Below are 15,045 nucleotides of genomic sequence, written 5' to 3'. Positions count from 1 at the left end.
GGCCATGGCCTAAGCATGTGGGTTTATGTGAGCACGTCCTCCCCGGGGAACCGGTTTCAGGTGGTGTCTTAGAGTATAAAATCCCATCTAGCACCATTTGAAATCGGTGTCCTTTGAGCAGGAAGAGACTTCAGGAACATCGACAGCATGGACAAGGAATTTTTGCAACTGCAAATTGATGCTCAGTTTTTTGCTTTTTTGAAGATTGTAATTTGATCCATATTACAACCAGTTGGTTTTAAATTGTTAGCTTTTATATTTTGTTAGAGATTAGCCTCAAGAGGTTTATATTCACTGAGTATTCAGTTATGTTTAATCAGTTTTTTAAGCTTCAGTTAGTTTTGTTTGCTATACATTGAGCTACGTTTAGATTCAGTTATGTTTTCAACAGTGGTGGACACAGCTAACCAAAAAGTTAGCTTCGATAACCGTTAATCCACTAACTAAAAAGTTCAACTTTTAACTAACCAAGTTCAACCATATTTACAAATACAAATTTATTCATAAAACCCACCACACATTACAGTTACGTGTGTTATATACCGACCACCCACTGATGTCAGGAAACTAATTAATTGATATTTTCACTTTGTAAAATAACAGAGGTGACGTTAATTTCAATAATTTGTCTGGAATTAGTTTATTTAAAATTTTAACCATAAGTCAAAACTGTCTGCCTGTACATTACTTGTGTGATACCATTGGGATCACAACTCTGTACGGTGTGAAAGAAAATTTTTTTTCCTCTCTCTTCTTTTCTCTGGCGGTCAGCTCTTCTCTGCTGGCAGAGGATTGACAGGCAGGCACTAAAATCTATGACTTCAGACTTTCCAAATGTTTTTAACTGTTAAGCTTTATTCGCTATGCCCGCAGAAATATGTTAGCGCTCTAAAACTTATCGGAAGCTAATTGGTCCGCTGATGGTTGTCAAAGTTATCTGAAAAGCTAATCCGCTAATGAAAACATTAGCTTCATTAATTAGCAGATTAGCTGAACTGTGCTGACCACTGGTTTTCAGTGATTTAAGAGCCAGTATTTATAAGAGTCAGGGAGGTGGTGATTTATGACCCCCTTCAGATTTGTCCCAAATGTTTTTATTGGTAGATATGTTAGAAATGAACAATAACAAAAATATCACATTTTGGTTTGTTTTTTATCCTTCATGGGGTCTGCTTTAAAAAAAAAAAACTTTTTAGAGGGTCCTGGAAATTTGGGGTCAAACTGGCAAAAATCACAAAATTTGGGTTTCGAAACCGAAATTTGGGTTGGCTCATATGATGTCTGTTACAAAGCTATCCGACCTTTTTATTTTTGCAAAAACCATATGGATTTGAATCACGTGTGACTGCATCAGCCAAGCTTGAACCTTCGTGCGCATGCGTGAGTTTTTTCACGCCTGTCGGTTGCGTCATTTGCCTGTGAGCACACTTTGTGGGAGGAGTGGTCCAGCCCCCTTGGCGGATTTTCATTGTCAGGAAAATGGCTGAGCGACTGCCGCTTTGCTGCATCAAAATTTTTTCAGAAACTGTGAGAGACAGCCAGGTGAAAACCATTCGGAAAATTCAGATGGCTTTCGGTAAAGATCTTATGAGCATAACATATCGGCCTCTACTGGTGGTTGGCTCTCACTGCGGTATTGTATCACTTCCTGTTCCGGAGCACAGCGGTGTTTTTCTGTATCTGTTAGCTGTTTAATCTGCGCAGTTAGATTGATTTAGTTAACTAGATAATGATTTGTTTCACAGTGTAATCTTCACATGCCTTAACTAAAGCACTCCCTCTGCTGAATCACCTCTAAATTATTTACACATTATTCACTTTGTGTGTTTTTAGGAATCCGCTAGCTTAGCGCAGCTACTAGCTCTTAGCCGGTTTAGCATGGTGGCTTCTCCTGTCTCTCCTGCACTGTTCTGCTCTGGGTGTGAAATGTTTAGTTATTCCTCGGCCTCCTTTAGCAGTAATGGTACTTGTAATAAGTGTAGCTTATTCGTAGCTTTGGAGGCCAGGCTGGGCGAATTGGAGACTCGGCTCCGCACCGTGGAAACTTCTACAGCTAGCCAGGCCCCTGTAGTCGGTGCAGACCAAGGTAGCTTAGCCGCCGTTAGTTTCCCGCTGGCAGATCCCGAGCAGCCGGGAAAGCAGGCCGACTGGGTGACTGTGAGGAGGAAGCGTAGTTCTAAACAGAAGCCCCGTGTACACAGCCAACCCATTCACATCTCTAATCGTTTTTCCCCACTTGACGACACACCCGCCGAGGATCAAACTTTGGTTATTGGCGACTCTGTTTTGAGAAATGTGAAGTTAGCGACACCAGCAACCATAGTCATTTGTCTTCCGGGGGCCAGAGCAGGCGACATTGAAGGAAATTTGAAACTGCTGGCTAAGGCTAAGCGTAAATTTGGTAAGATTGTAATTCACGTCGGCAGTAATGACACCCGGTTACGCCAGTCGGAGGTCACTAAAATTAACATTGAATCGGTGTGTAACTTTGCAAAAACAATGTTGGACTCTGTAGTTTTCTCTGGGCCCCTTCCCAATCGGACCGGGAGTGACATGTTTAGCCGCATGTTCTCCTTGAATTGCTGGCTGTCTGAGTGGTGTCCAAAAAATGAGGTGGGCTTCATAGATAATTGGCAAAGCTTCTGGGGAAAACCTGGTCTTGTTAGGAGAGACGGCATCCATCCCACTTTGGATGGAACAGCTCTCATTTCTAGAAATCTGGCCATTTTCTTAAATCCTCCAAACCGTGACTGTCCAGGGTTGGGACCAGGAAGCAGAGTTGTAGTCTTACACACCTCTCTGCAGCTTCTCTCCCCCTGCCATCCCCTCATTACCCCATCCCCATAGAGACTGTGCCTGCTCCCAGACCACCAATAACCAGCAAAAATCTATTTAAGCATAAAAATTCAAAAAGAAAAAATAATATAGCACCTTCAACTGCACCACAGACTAAAACAGTTAAATGTGGTCTATTAAACATTAGCTCTCTCTCTTCTAAGTCCCTGTTAGTAAATGATATAATAATTGATCAACATATTGATTTATTCTGCCTTACAGAAACCTGGTTACAGCAGGATGAATATGTTAGTTTAAATGAGTCAACACCCCCGAGTCACACTAACTGCCAGAATGCTCGTAGCACGGGCCGAGGCGGAGGATTAGCAGCAATCTTCCATTCCAGCTTATTAATTAATCAAAAACCCAGACAGAGCTTTAATTCATTTGAAAGCTTGACTCAGTCTTGTCCATCCAAATTGGAAGTCCCAAAAAATAGTTTTATTTGTTATCTATCGTCCACCTGGTCGTTACTGTGAGTTTCTCTGTGAATTTTCAGACCTTTTGTCTGACTTAGTGCTTAGCTCAGATAAGATAATTATAGTGGGCGATTTTAACATCCACACAGATGCTGAGAATGACAGCCTCAACACTGCATTTAATCTATTATTAGACTCAATTGGCTTTGCTCAAAATGTAAATGAGTCCACCCACCACTTTAATCATATCGTAGATGTTGTTCTGACTTATGGTATGAAAATTGAAGACTTAACAGTATTCCCTGAAAACCCCCTTCTGTCTGATCATTTCTTAATAACACTTACGTTTACTCTGATGGACTACCCAGCAGTGGGGAATAAGTTTCATTACACTAGAAGTCTTTCAGAAAGCGCTGTAACTAGGTTTAAGGATATGATTCCTTCTTTATGTTCTCTAATGCCATATACCAACACAGTGCAGAGTAGCTACCTAAACTCTGTAAGTGAGATAGAGTATCTCGTCAGTAGTTTTACATCCTCATTGAAGACAACTTTGGATGCTGTAGCTCCTCTGAAAAAGAGAGCTTTAAATCAGAAGTGCCTGACTCCGTGGTATAACTCACAAACTCGCAGCTTAAAGCAGATAACCCGTAAGTTGGAGAGGAAATGGCGTCTCACTAATTTAGAAGATCTTCACTTAGCCTGGAAAAAGAGTTTGTTGCTCTATAAAAAAAAGCCCTCCGTAAAGCTAGGACATCTTACTACTCATCACTAATTGAAGAAAATAAGAACAACCCCAGGTTTCTTTTCAGCACTGTAGCCAGGCTGACAAAGAGTCAGAGCTCTATTGAGCCGAGTATTCCTTTAATTTTAACTAGTAATGACTTCATGACTTTCTTTGCTAATAAAATTTTAACTATTGGAGAAAAAATTACTCATAACCATCCTAAAGACGGATCGTTATCTTTGGCTGCTTTCAATGATGCCGGTATTTGGTTAGACTCTTTCTCTCCGATTGTTCTGTCTGAGTTATTTTCATTAGTTACTTCCTCCAAACCATCAACATGTCTATTAGACCCCATTCCTACCAGGCTGCTCAAGGAAGCCCTACCATTATTTAATGCTTCGATCTTAAATACGAGGGCTGTCAATAAAGTAACGGTCCTTTTTATTTTTTTCAAAAACTATATGGATTTCATTCATATGTTTTTACGTCAGACATGCTTGAACCCTCGTGCGCATGCGTGAGTTTTTCCACGCCTGTCGGTGACGTCATTCGCCTGTGAGCACTCCTTGTGGGAGGAGTCGTCCAGCCCCTCGTCGGAATTCCTTTGTCTGAGAAGTTGCTGAGAGACTGGCGCGTTATTTGATCAAAATTTTTTCTAAACCTGTGAGACACATCGAAGTGGACACGGTTCGAAAAATTAAGCTGGTTTTCAGTGAAAATTTTAACGGCTGATGAGAGATTTTGAGGTGATTCTGTCGCTTTAAGGACTTCCCACGGTGTGAGACGTCGCTCAGCGCTCTCAGCCGCCGTCGTCAGCCTGTTCAAGCTGAAAACCTCCACATTTCAGGCTCTATTGATCCAGGACGTCGTGAGAGAACAGAGAAGTTTCAGAAGAAGTCGGTTTCAGCATTTTATCCGGATATTCCACTGTTAAAGGAGATTTTTTAATGAAAGACGTGCGGACGGGTCCGCGCGTCGGGACGCAGCCGCCGCGACGCTCCGCCACAGGAAAACACCTCTGTTGAAAGCCTTAAGGACAAGTTGGAACATGTTCTGCCTGTTAAACAATTTCTCATATACTCACTCCACTGAAAGCCATCAAAAGCCGCCTGGATTTTACAAATGGTTATCAACACGGAGGTGTTTTTCCTGTGCCGCCGCACCGCGCCGGCTGCGTCCCGACGCGCGGATCCGTCCGCACGTCTTTCATTAAAAAAATCTCCTTTAACAGTGGAATATCCGGATAAAATGCTGAAACCGACTTCTTCTGAAACTTCTCTGTTCTGTCACGACGTCCTGGATCAATAGAGCCTGAAATGTGGAGGTTTTCAGCTTGAACAGGCTGACGACGGCGGCTGAGAGCGCTGAGCGACATCTCGCACCGTGAAAAGTCCTTAAAGCGACAGAATCACCTCAAAATTTCTCATCAGCCGTTAAAATTTTCACTGAAAACCAGCTTAATTTTTCGAACCGTGTCCACTTCGATGTGTCTCACAGGTTTAGAAAAAATTTTGATCAAACAACGCGCCAGTCTCTCAGCAACTTCTCAGACAAAGGAATTCCGACGAGGGGCTGGACGACTCCTCCCACAAGGAGTGCTCACAGGCGAATGACGTCACCGACAGGCGTGGAAAAACTCACGCATGCGCACGAGGGTTCAAGCATGTCTGACGTAAAAACATATGAATGAAATCCATATAGTTTTTGAAAAAAATAAAAAGGACCCTTACTTTATTGACAGCCCTCGTATGATCAATCTATCTTTATTAGTTGGCTATGTACCACAGGCTTTTAAGGTGGCAGTAATTAAACCATTACTTAAAAAGCCATCACTTGACCCAGCTATCTAATTATAGACCAATCTCCAACCTTCCTTTTCTCTCAAAAATTCTTGAAAGCGTAGTTGTAAAACAGCTAACTGATCATCTGCAGAGGAATGGTCTATTTGAAGAGTTTCAGTCAGGTTTTAGAATTCATCATAGTACAGAAACAGCATTAGTGAAGGTTACAAATGATCTTCTTATGGCCTCAGACAGTGGACTCATCTCTGTGCTTGTTCTGTTAGACTTCAGTGCTGCTTTTGATACTGCTGACCATAAAATGTTATTACAGAGATTAGAGCATGCCATAGATATTAAAGGCACTGCGCTGCAATGGTTTGAATCATATTTATCTAATAGATTACAATTTGTTCATGTAAATGGGGAATCTTCTTCACAGACTAAGGTTAATTATGGAGTTCCACAAGGTTCTGTGCTAGGACCAATTTTATTCACTTTATACATGCTTCCCTTAGGCAGTATTATTAGATGGCATTGCTTAAATTTTCATTGTTACGCAGATGATACCCAGCTTTATCTATCCATGAAGCCAGAGGACACACACCAATTAGCTAAACTGCAGGATTGTCTTACAGACATAAAGACATGGATGACCTCTAATTTCCTGCTTTTAAACTCAGATAAAACTGAAGTTATTGTACTTGGCCCCACAAATCTTAGAAACATGGTGTCTAACCAGATCCTTACTCTGGACGGCATTACCCTGACCTCTAGTAATACTGTGAGAAATCTTGGAGTCATTTTTGATCAGGATATGTCATTCAATGCGCATATTAAACAAATATGTAGGACTGCTTTTTTGCATTTACGCAATATGTCTAAAATTAGAAAGGTCTTGTCTCAGAGTGATGCTGAAAAACTAATTCATGCATTTATTTCCTCTAGGCTGGGCTATTGTAATTCATTATTATCAGGTTGTCCTAAAAGTTCCCTGAAAAGCCTTCAGTTAATTCAAAATGCTGCAGCTAGAGTACTAACGGGGACTAGAAGGAGAGAGCATATCTCACCCATATTGGCCTCTCTTCATTGGCTTCCTGTTAATTCTAGAATAGAATTTAAAATTCTTCTTCTTACTTATAAGGTTTTGAATAATCAGGTCCCATCTTATCTTAGGGACCTCATAGTACCATATCACCCCAATAGAGCGCTTCGCTCTCAGACTGCAGGCTTACTTGTAGTTCCTAGGGTTTGTAAGAGTAGAATGGGAGGCAGAGCCTTCAGCTTTCAGGCTCCTCTCCTGTGGAACCAGCTCCCAATTCAGATCAGGGAGACAGATACCCTCTCTACTTTTAAGATTAGGCTTAAAACTTTCCTTTTTGCTAAAGCTTATAGTTAGGGCTGGATCATGTGACCCTGAACCATCCCTTAGTTATGCTACTATAGACTTAGACTGCTGGGGGGTTCCCATGATGCACTGAGTGTTTCTTTCTCTTTTTGCTCTGTATGCACCACTCTGCATTTAATCATTAGTGATTGATCTCTGCTCCCCTCCACAGCATGTCTTTTTCCTGGTTCTCTCCCTCAGCCCCAACCAGTCCCAGCAGAAGACTGCCCCTCCCTGAGCCTGGTTCTGCTGGAGGTTTCTTCCTGTTAAGATGGAGTTTTTCCTTCCCACTGTTGCCAAGTGCTTGCTCACAGGGGGTCGTTTTGATCGTTGGGGTTTTTCCGTAATTATTGTATGGCCTTGCCTTAAAATATAAAGCGCCTTGGGGCAACTGTTTGTTGTGATTTGGCGCTATATAAATAAAATTGATTTGATTTGATAACACAGATTAAGGAGCATTACAACCGGATTAAAGACGGCCCACCACGGCTGAAGGCACTCCGCGCTTCGAGCGGCCAGCGACAGGCTGAAACGACCAGATCATTTCCAAAGTGAAGGCTGTGTTGATCCGGGACGTCGTCTGACTACCAGAGAAATGGCAAGAGAGGTGGACATAGCATTTTTTCTGCACATTACACTGTTACAGGAGATTTTGTAATGATAGACGTGCGGCGGAATTCGCGCGTCAGGATGGAGCCGCGTAATGGTGCAGAACAAAAAGCACCTCCGTGTTTGAAGTCTCACGGGACATGCCCAGCTCTTCCATCATTCGGAAGATTCAGACGGCTTTGGGTGGCTTTTCAGTCAAGTGAGTATCCGAGAAATTGTCGAAGATCTGGGCATGTCACAACATGTCCTGTGAGACCAACATGGAGGTGCTTTCTTTCCGCGCCATTAGCGGCTCCGCGAATTCCTCCGCTCCTGTTTTCATGACAAAATCTCCTTTAACAGTGGAATGTGCCGGAAAAGTGCTGATGTCCACCTGTTCTGCCATTTCTCTGGTAGTCAGACGACGTCCCGGATCAACACAGCATTCAGTTTGGAAATGATCTGGTCGTTTCAGCCTGTTGATTGACGCTCGGAGTGTGGCGCGCCCTCCGCCATTGTGCGCCGTCTTTAAACCAGCTGTAACACTCCTTAATCTGTGTGATGCCCATAAAATTGTCCCTGAAACCCATCTGAATTTTCCGAATAGTGTCCACCTGGCTGTCTCTCACAGTTTCAGGAAAAATTTGATGCAGCAAAGCTCCAAATCGTTCAGACATTTCCCTGACAATGAAAATCCGACGAGGGGGGGGTGGACCAGTGCTCACTCAAAGCCTGCTCACAGGCGAATGACGAAACCGACAGGCGTGAAAAAACTCACGCATGCGTACGAAGGTTCAAGATTGGCTGATGCAAGCGCACATGATTCAAACCCATATAGTTTTTGCAAAAAATAAAAAGGTTGGATAGTTTTCTAACAGACCTCGTATTTCCTTGTGCCCTGATTGAGCCAAATTGATTTTCATTTGTCTTAGTCTATAGGGTATGGACTCACCAAAAATGTGAAAATTTTGGCGGCTGACTCAGGGCGCAGCAGATCGCTATGTTTTGTAATTGTGCACATTTTCACAGGGGCGGTGTGGCTTGTGCCCTTAAGTCAGCCAAGGTCTTTTATGCATGTGATTATACACTCAACAAAAATATAAACGCAACACTTTTGGTTTTGCTCCCATTTTGTATGAGATGAACTCAAAGATCTAAAACTTTTTCCACATACACTATCACCATTTCCCTCAAATATTGTTCACAAACCAGTCTAAATCTGTTATTGAGCACTTCTCCGTTGCAGATATAATCCATCCCACCTCACAGGTGTGCCATACCATGATTAGTGCACAGATGTGCCTTAGACTGTCCACAATAAAAGGCCACTCTGAAAGGTGCAGTTTTGTTTTATTGGGGGGGGATACCAGTCAGTATCTGGTGTGACCACCATTTGCCTCATGCAGTGCAACACATCTCCTTCGCATAGAGTTGATCAGGTTGTCAATTGTGGCCTGTGGAATGTTGGTCCACTCCTCTTCAATGGCTGTGCGAAGTTGCTGGATATTGGCAGGAACTGGTACACACTGTCGTATACGCCGGTCCAGAGCATCCCAAACATGCTCAATGGGTGACATGTCCGGTGAGTATGCCGGCCATGCAAGAACTGGGACATTTTCAGCTTCCAAGAATTGTGTACAGATCATTGCAACATGGGGCCGTGCATTATCCTGCTGCAACAAGAGGTGGTGTTCTTGGATGGCACAACAATGGGCCTCAGGATCTCGTCACGGTATCTCTGTGCATTCAAAATGCCATCAATAAAATGCACCTGTTCTTCGTCCATAACAGACGCCTGCCCATACCATAACCCCACCGCCACCATGGGCCACTCGATCCACAACATTGACATCAGAAAACCGCTCACCCACAAGACGCCACACACGCTGTCTGCCATCTGCCCTGAACAGTGTGAACCGGGTTTCATCTGTGAAGAGAACACCTCTCCAACGTGCCAAACGCCAGCGAATGTGAGCATTTGCCCACTCAAGTCGGTTACGACGACGAACTGGAGTCAGGTCGAGACCCCGATGAGGACGACGAGCATGCAGATGAGCTTCCCTGAGACGGTTTCTGACAGTTTGTGCAGAAATTCTTTGGTTATGCAAACCGATTGTTTCAGCAGCTGTCCGAGTGGCTGGTCTCAGACGATCTTGGAGGTGAACATGCTGGATGTGGAGGTCCTGGGCTGGTCTGGTTACACGTGGTCTGCGGTTGTGAGGCTGGTTGGATGTACTGCCAAATTCTGTGAAACGCCTTTGGAGAGGGCTTATGGTAGAGAAATGAACATTCAATACACGAGCAACAGCTCTGGTTGACATTCCTGCTGTCAGCATGCCAATTGCATGCTCCCTCAAATCTTGCGACATCTGTGGCATTGTGCTGTGTGATAAAACTGCACTTTTCAGAGTGGCCTTTTATTGTCGACAGTCTAAGGCACACCTGTGCACTAATCATGGTGTCTAATCAGCATCTTGATATGGCACACCTGTGAGGTGGGATGGATTATCTCAGCAAAGGAGAAGTGCTCACTATCACAGATTTAGACTGGTTTGTGAACAATATTAAAGGAAATGGTGATATTGTGTATGTGGAAAAAGTTTTAGATCTTTGAGTTCATCTCATACAAAATGGGAGCAAAACCAAAAGTGTTGCGTTTATATTTTTGTTGAGTGTAGATTAGGACCTCTTACTTTGATTTTGATGAAAATTTTAGCGGCTGACTTTGGGTACACAAGTGTAGGGGACGCTTTTTGTTGCCAAAATGTGAAATCACTTTTTCGCAGTGATTTCTGCATGCGCCCTCAGTCAAGAGTGATGAAATATGGCTCATATTGTCACTCAGCATCTCTACTTTCAGTGGTAGAGTTTTTTGGCTGGTTTTGGTATTGACCCTTTTTGCACGGGTTTGTGTTGGACCACTTCACGAAGAGGACAAATATGGTAAATTGGCAGCTTCCTCCAGTTTTCATGAAACTTGAAGAATTTGCTCCCATAACAGGGTAAGGGGCCTCTGTAAGTTGAGTGCGTGTGGCAAACCATTCTGGCTGTAGGCTGCCACCTGATGGCCAAATAGGAACTAAACTGAAAAAATAAGGTTTGGTTCTAATGAAAAATTTACAAAAAATTTGATGAGAATACGACAAATGGTTCATGAAATATATGGTTATTTGAAAGTGTTTATTTTTGCCAAATTCTATACTTGTGCGCCCAAAGTCAGCCGCCAAAATTTTCATCAAAATCAAAGTAAGAGGTCCTAATTCATCATCACATGCATAAAAGACCTTGGCTGACTAAGGGCGCAGGCCACATCTCCCCTCTGAAAATGTGCACAATTACAAAAAATAGCGATTTGCAGCATCACCTGTGGGCTGCCCTGAGTCAGTCACCAAAATTTTCATGTTTTTGGAGACTCCCATACCCGACAGACTAACACTGATGAAAATACATTTTGGCTCACTCAGGGCACATGGAAATACGTATGAGCATTCGAAAACCTAAATTTTGTGATCATTTTGACCCCAAATTTCCAGGACCCCCTATAAGAAGCGGACCCTATCAAGGATACAAAATGTGATTTCGTTCCTTTCTAACGCCCTATTTACCCATAAAAATTTTTGGGACAAATCTGACGGGTCATGAATCATCCTCTAATAGAAACCTGCCTGACATATAAGAACTGGCTCTTATAATTTAGATTTTAGCACGATTGTGCCATTTTAAATTCAGTGAACTTATATAAATCAAAAAATAGCTTTATATTTAGTTTGTATTGTATTAAATTCAAGGTGTCTTTAGAATGACGTTTAGATTTGGTTACATTAGATTTACTTTCTTCTAGTATTAGATTTAGTTTAAAAATTGGAGTTATACATCATCACTTTTGAATTCGATTGGTTTTAAGTTCAATTAGCTGTATATTTTATTAGCTTTAGCTTCATTTACATTTTATTCATTTACTTTTAAAAAGTTAGCTTATTTGTTAGCATTTAGCTTTGTTACTTTATAGCCAGCAATTTAGCTACAGTTAGGTTAATTAGATTTTAAATGAACTTACCTGAATATTTAACTTGTTTTAGCATCTGTTACTGTTAGATGTTTTTAGCTTTTCAAAGTTTTATATTCAGTTATATTTATAGTCAACTAGTTTAGACTTTAGTTAGTCCATTTTAGATAAATTTCATTTAAAGTTTAAACTCAAGTGGTTTTAGATTAATTCCGTTCAATATTAACGTTTTCCTTTGCTTGCTTTATATTTTGTTTGAAATTAAGTCAGTGTTATATGTAGTAACTAACTTTTAGTTTAGTTTTGAACATGGTTTGAAATTAAGTTACTTTTATATTATCGTTTTGTGAATCTTTATATTATGTTCATCTGTGTTCAGTTTTAGACTTAGCCTCATATTGAGTTCATTTTAGATTCAGCTTAAGTTTAAAATTCAATTGGTTTTACATTTTGCTACTTTTACATTTAGTTTTAAATTAAGTTAGTGTTATACATACCACTTTAGATTCAGTTCTTGTTATATTTTGTTAGCTTTGGTTAGTTTCTATTCAAATAGTTTTAGGTTTAGTTAGCTTTATGCTCACAAAAGAATTATATATTTAATCCATTTTACATTCTGTGAGAGCTAGATTCAGTATTCTATTTATATTCTGCAATCATTGTTTTATTTATTTGGTTTTCGATACGGCAAGTATCTGTATTCAGTTAACCCTAGCTTTATATTTAGTTGGTTTAAATTTACTTAAGTCCATTTTTGGTTCACCTTACATTTATGTTTTATTTAGTTCGTTTTGAGCTCACTTTTCACTTGCCTATTGATTTCATGGACTGACACCGATTCCCGATACCTGAACATCAATTGTTGACCGATAAGCGACGATCGGTATTATTATTTTAATCAATCTGAATGTTTTAAAGCACACTGTACTGAACTGATAATTATTCTACATGTTAGATATAAGATATGTTTATTGGTTGCACTTGATCAGAATGTGTCCCAATAGCAATTTTCTTGTTTCTAACTGAGAAACAAACACAACCTGATCATGTGCAACCAGTGTACATACTTCAGTTATGTCAGTCTGATTTTTTTTCTTCAGTATAGAAATAACTTCTTATAAATAAGTAGACATGATCATTCACTGACATTCTTTTTCGCTTCAGATAAAAATACTACTGGAGGATTTGTTAAGGGCTTAATCGTTACATACTTAAATTGTGATATAAATAAAGTGGGGGAGAAAATTGATCAGTGTCTTTCTACCTCTAGCAAGTAAATGCTACATGGAGTGACACTCGACTGCCGTAATGGAAATCTAAACATAGATCTGTTCAGGGACACCATGAGTCAGGTAGGTCTGGTTGATACCCGATTTGCATAATCAGGTCAGTACCAGTTCAGATTGTGATACCGTATATCAGACTGGTGCATCTTTGGTGTTCTGCATCATTTCTCCACAGCTTGTCTTCTGCAGGTGAGTCGAGCCGGACCAGGTGATCACCCTCTCACCAAGGCTGACCGTTTTCCTCTGGTGTTCAGAGTTCACATCATGTCTAGCACCATTTGAAATCGGTTACAATGTGGAGGGACTGTCAACAGCTGCACACTGCTGAAACAGGTTCTGTGAAGCAAAGTTTTCATCAAACAGCTCCATGGTGTACTTCTTTAATCTACCAGAAGGTGGCAACATCATGCTTTGTCCAACAGCAAAGAACTCCACATGACACTCATCAGGCATAGGATGTACAAAGGTACATCATTTATTTTGTTTGCATTTTAATTAAGACTTCTTTTGATTGTTGAAAAATAAAGTTCTTAGTGGGACTGTATTACTGTGTTACCCTTCCTTAAAAACTCCACATTACATGGAGAAATGTAGCAGGGGTGGGGTTTGAACCCAGAACCTTCCACACTGAAACCAAGCATACTAACCACATGTCCACCACCTCTGCCTGTATCACCTCCAAGAAAAATTAAAAAGATTTTTAAATTCTTCTGGAGTCCAGCTCATTTTAAAGCACGGTGCAAATTTACCAGTTGTTTCTGAGTTTTGGTGTCTTCTCTGTTACTCATACTTTCAAATATACTGCAAACGTATTGGATTAAAATCACTGTGTTGTTCTTTGTGACATTAACATGTTTGTGTGTTAATACTTGGAACAACCTCTTCCTTTTGTTTCCCTGTTTAAGAAAAAGGTTACAGACTAACTTTAATTTAACATTTTGTAGGGGCGGGGCAGCGGCCAAAGAACACATTACATTTCTGTGCAAATCCAGGGGTGGATCTAAGTCCTGTTCTCAGAACTTTCTTCAACACTGCAAGATGAGGCATGTTTGTCAAAATCTGACAGTAGTTGTGCAGAGAGTAGAGGGCATACTTCCACCAAGGTGCCACATGTTCTTCAGCCATAGTAGTTAAATGGACTGCATTTATATAGCGCTTTTCCATCTGCATCAGACGCTCAAAGCGCTTTACAATAATGCCTCACATTCACCCCGATGTCAGGGTGCTGCCATACAAGGCGCTCACTACAAACTACACTACACGACACACCGGGAGCAATAGGGGATTAAAGACCTTGCCCAAGTGGGCCGTTAGTGATTTTCCAGTCAGGCGGGGATTTGAACCCAGGATTTGAGCCCAACACCTTAACCACTAGACCATCACCTCCCCTCCCCCTAGTTCCAGTGCTTTCAGCATATACATTTTTTGTTTGTTTTTTCTCAAATGCACAAGGGTGGGTTTGGAGATGCCCTCCCCTATTCTTCTCATAGCAGCATGGCTACAGAATCTGTAATCAGCGTATAAACAGAGTTAAAAGCAAATTTTAAGTACCAACTACTGCATATGCATTCACATGTATGATTAGATGATCAAAACCAATTTACGCAGGGCTTCGACCCCACAGACTAATTCAGACAAGATTAATACCATCCCTCACAAATGAGCACACGTATATATTAATTAGAAACTTCCAGTTTTGCATGATGAATATAATCAATTTTTTTTTCCACATCAATCATGAGAGAGAGATACTGATACATTATTGGTCATTAATTAGGCAACAGCAGAGTAAATGATTATACATGATGACGGCTGTTGGAGGACCTGCTGATGACTCATCATGTCATTACAGGCTCAAAAACTGGGACAAAAATAAGTCTAAAGTGCTGACAGCCTGGAGAAGAGGTAGCCATCAAATAAATCATTTCTCTTTTTTTGTTACAACAGCATCAAAAAGCAAACATTAAAAATCAGTAATTGATGAAATCGTGTTTATAAGGAAGAGCTTGTTGCTCTTTT

The 15,045-nt window shown here is 41.1% G+C and overlaps 1 long non-coding RNA gene across 3 annotated transcripts in view; it reads left to right on the top strand.

The window, feature by feature from the left end:
* LOC117506344 overlaps positions 1-13,568 on the top strand; it is a 50,280-nt gene extending 36,712 nt beyond the window's left edge. For 2 of the 3 annotated variants that reach the window (XR_004559436.1, XR_004559437.1), the window contains exon 2: positions 13,011-13,568. This is a non-coding gene — a long non-coding RNA (uncharacterized LOC117506344). The remainder of the gene's footprint in view (positions 1-13,010) is intronic. The other variant, XR_004559438.1, reaches the window with a different exon arrangement.
* The last annotated feature ends 1,477 nt before the right edge of the window (positions 13,569-15,045 follow it).

The sequence above is a fragment of the Thalassophryne amazonica genome, chromosome 3, assembly GCF_902500255.1.
Source record: "Thalassophryne amazonica chromosome 3, fThaAma1.1, whole genome shotgun sequence".
Lineage (NCBI taxonomy): Eukaryota > Metazoa > Chordata > Actinopteri > Batrachoidiformes > Batrachoididae > Thalassophryne > Thalassophryne amazonica.
The sequence above is the reverse complement of the archived record's forward strand: the minus strand, read 5'-3'. Positions and strand labels throughout refer to the sequence as shown.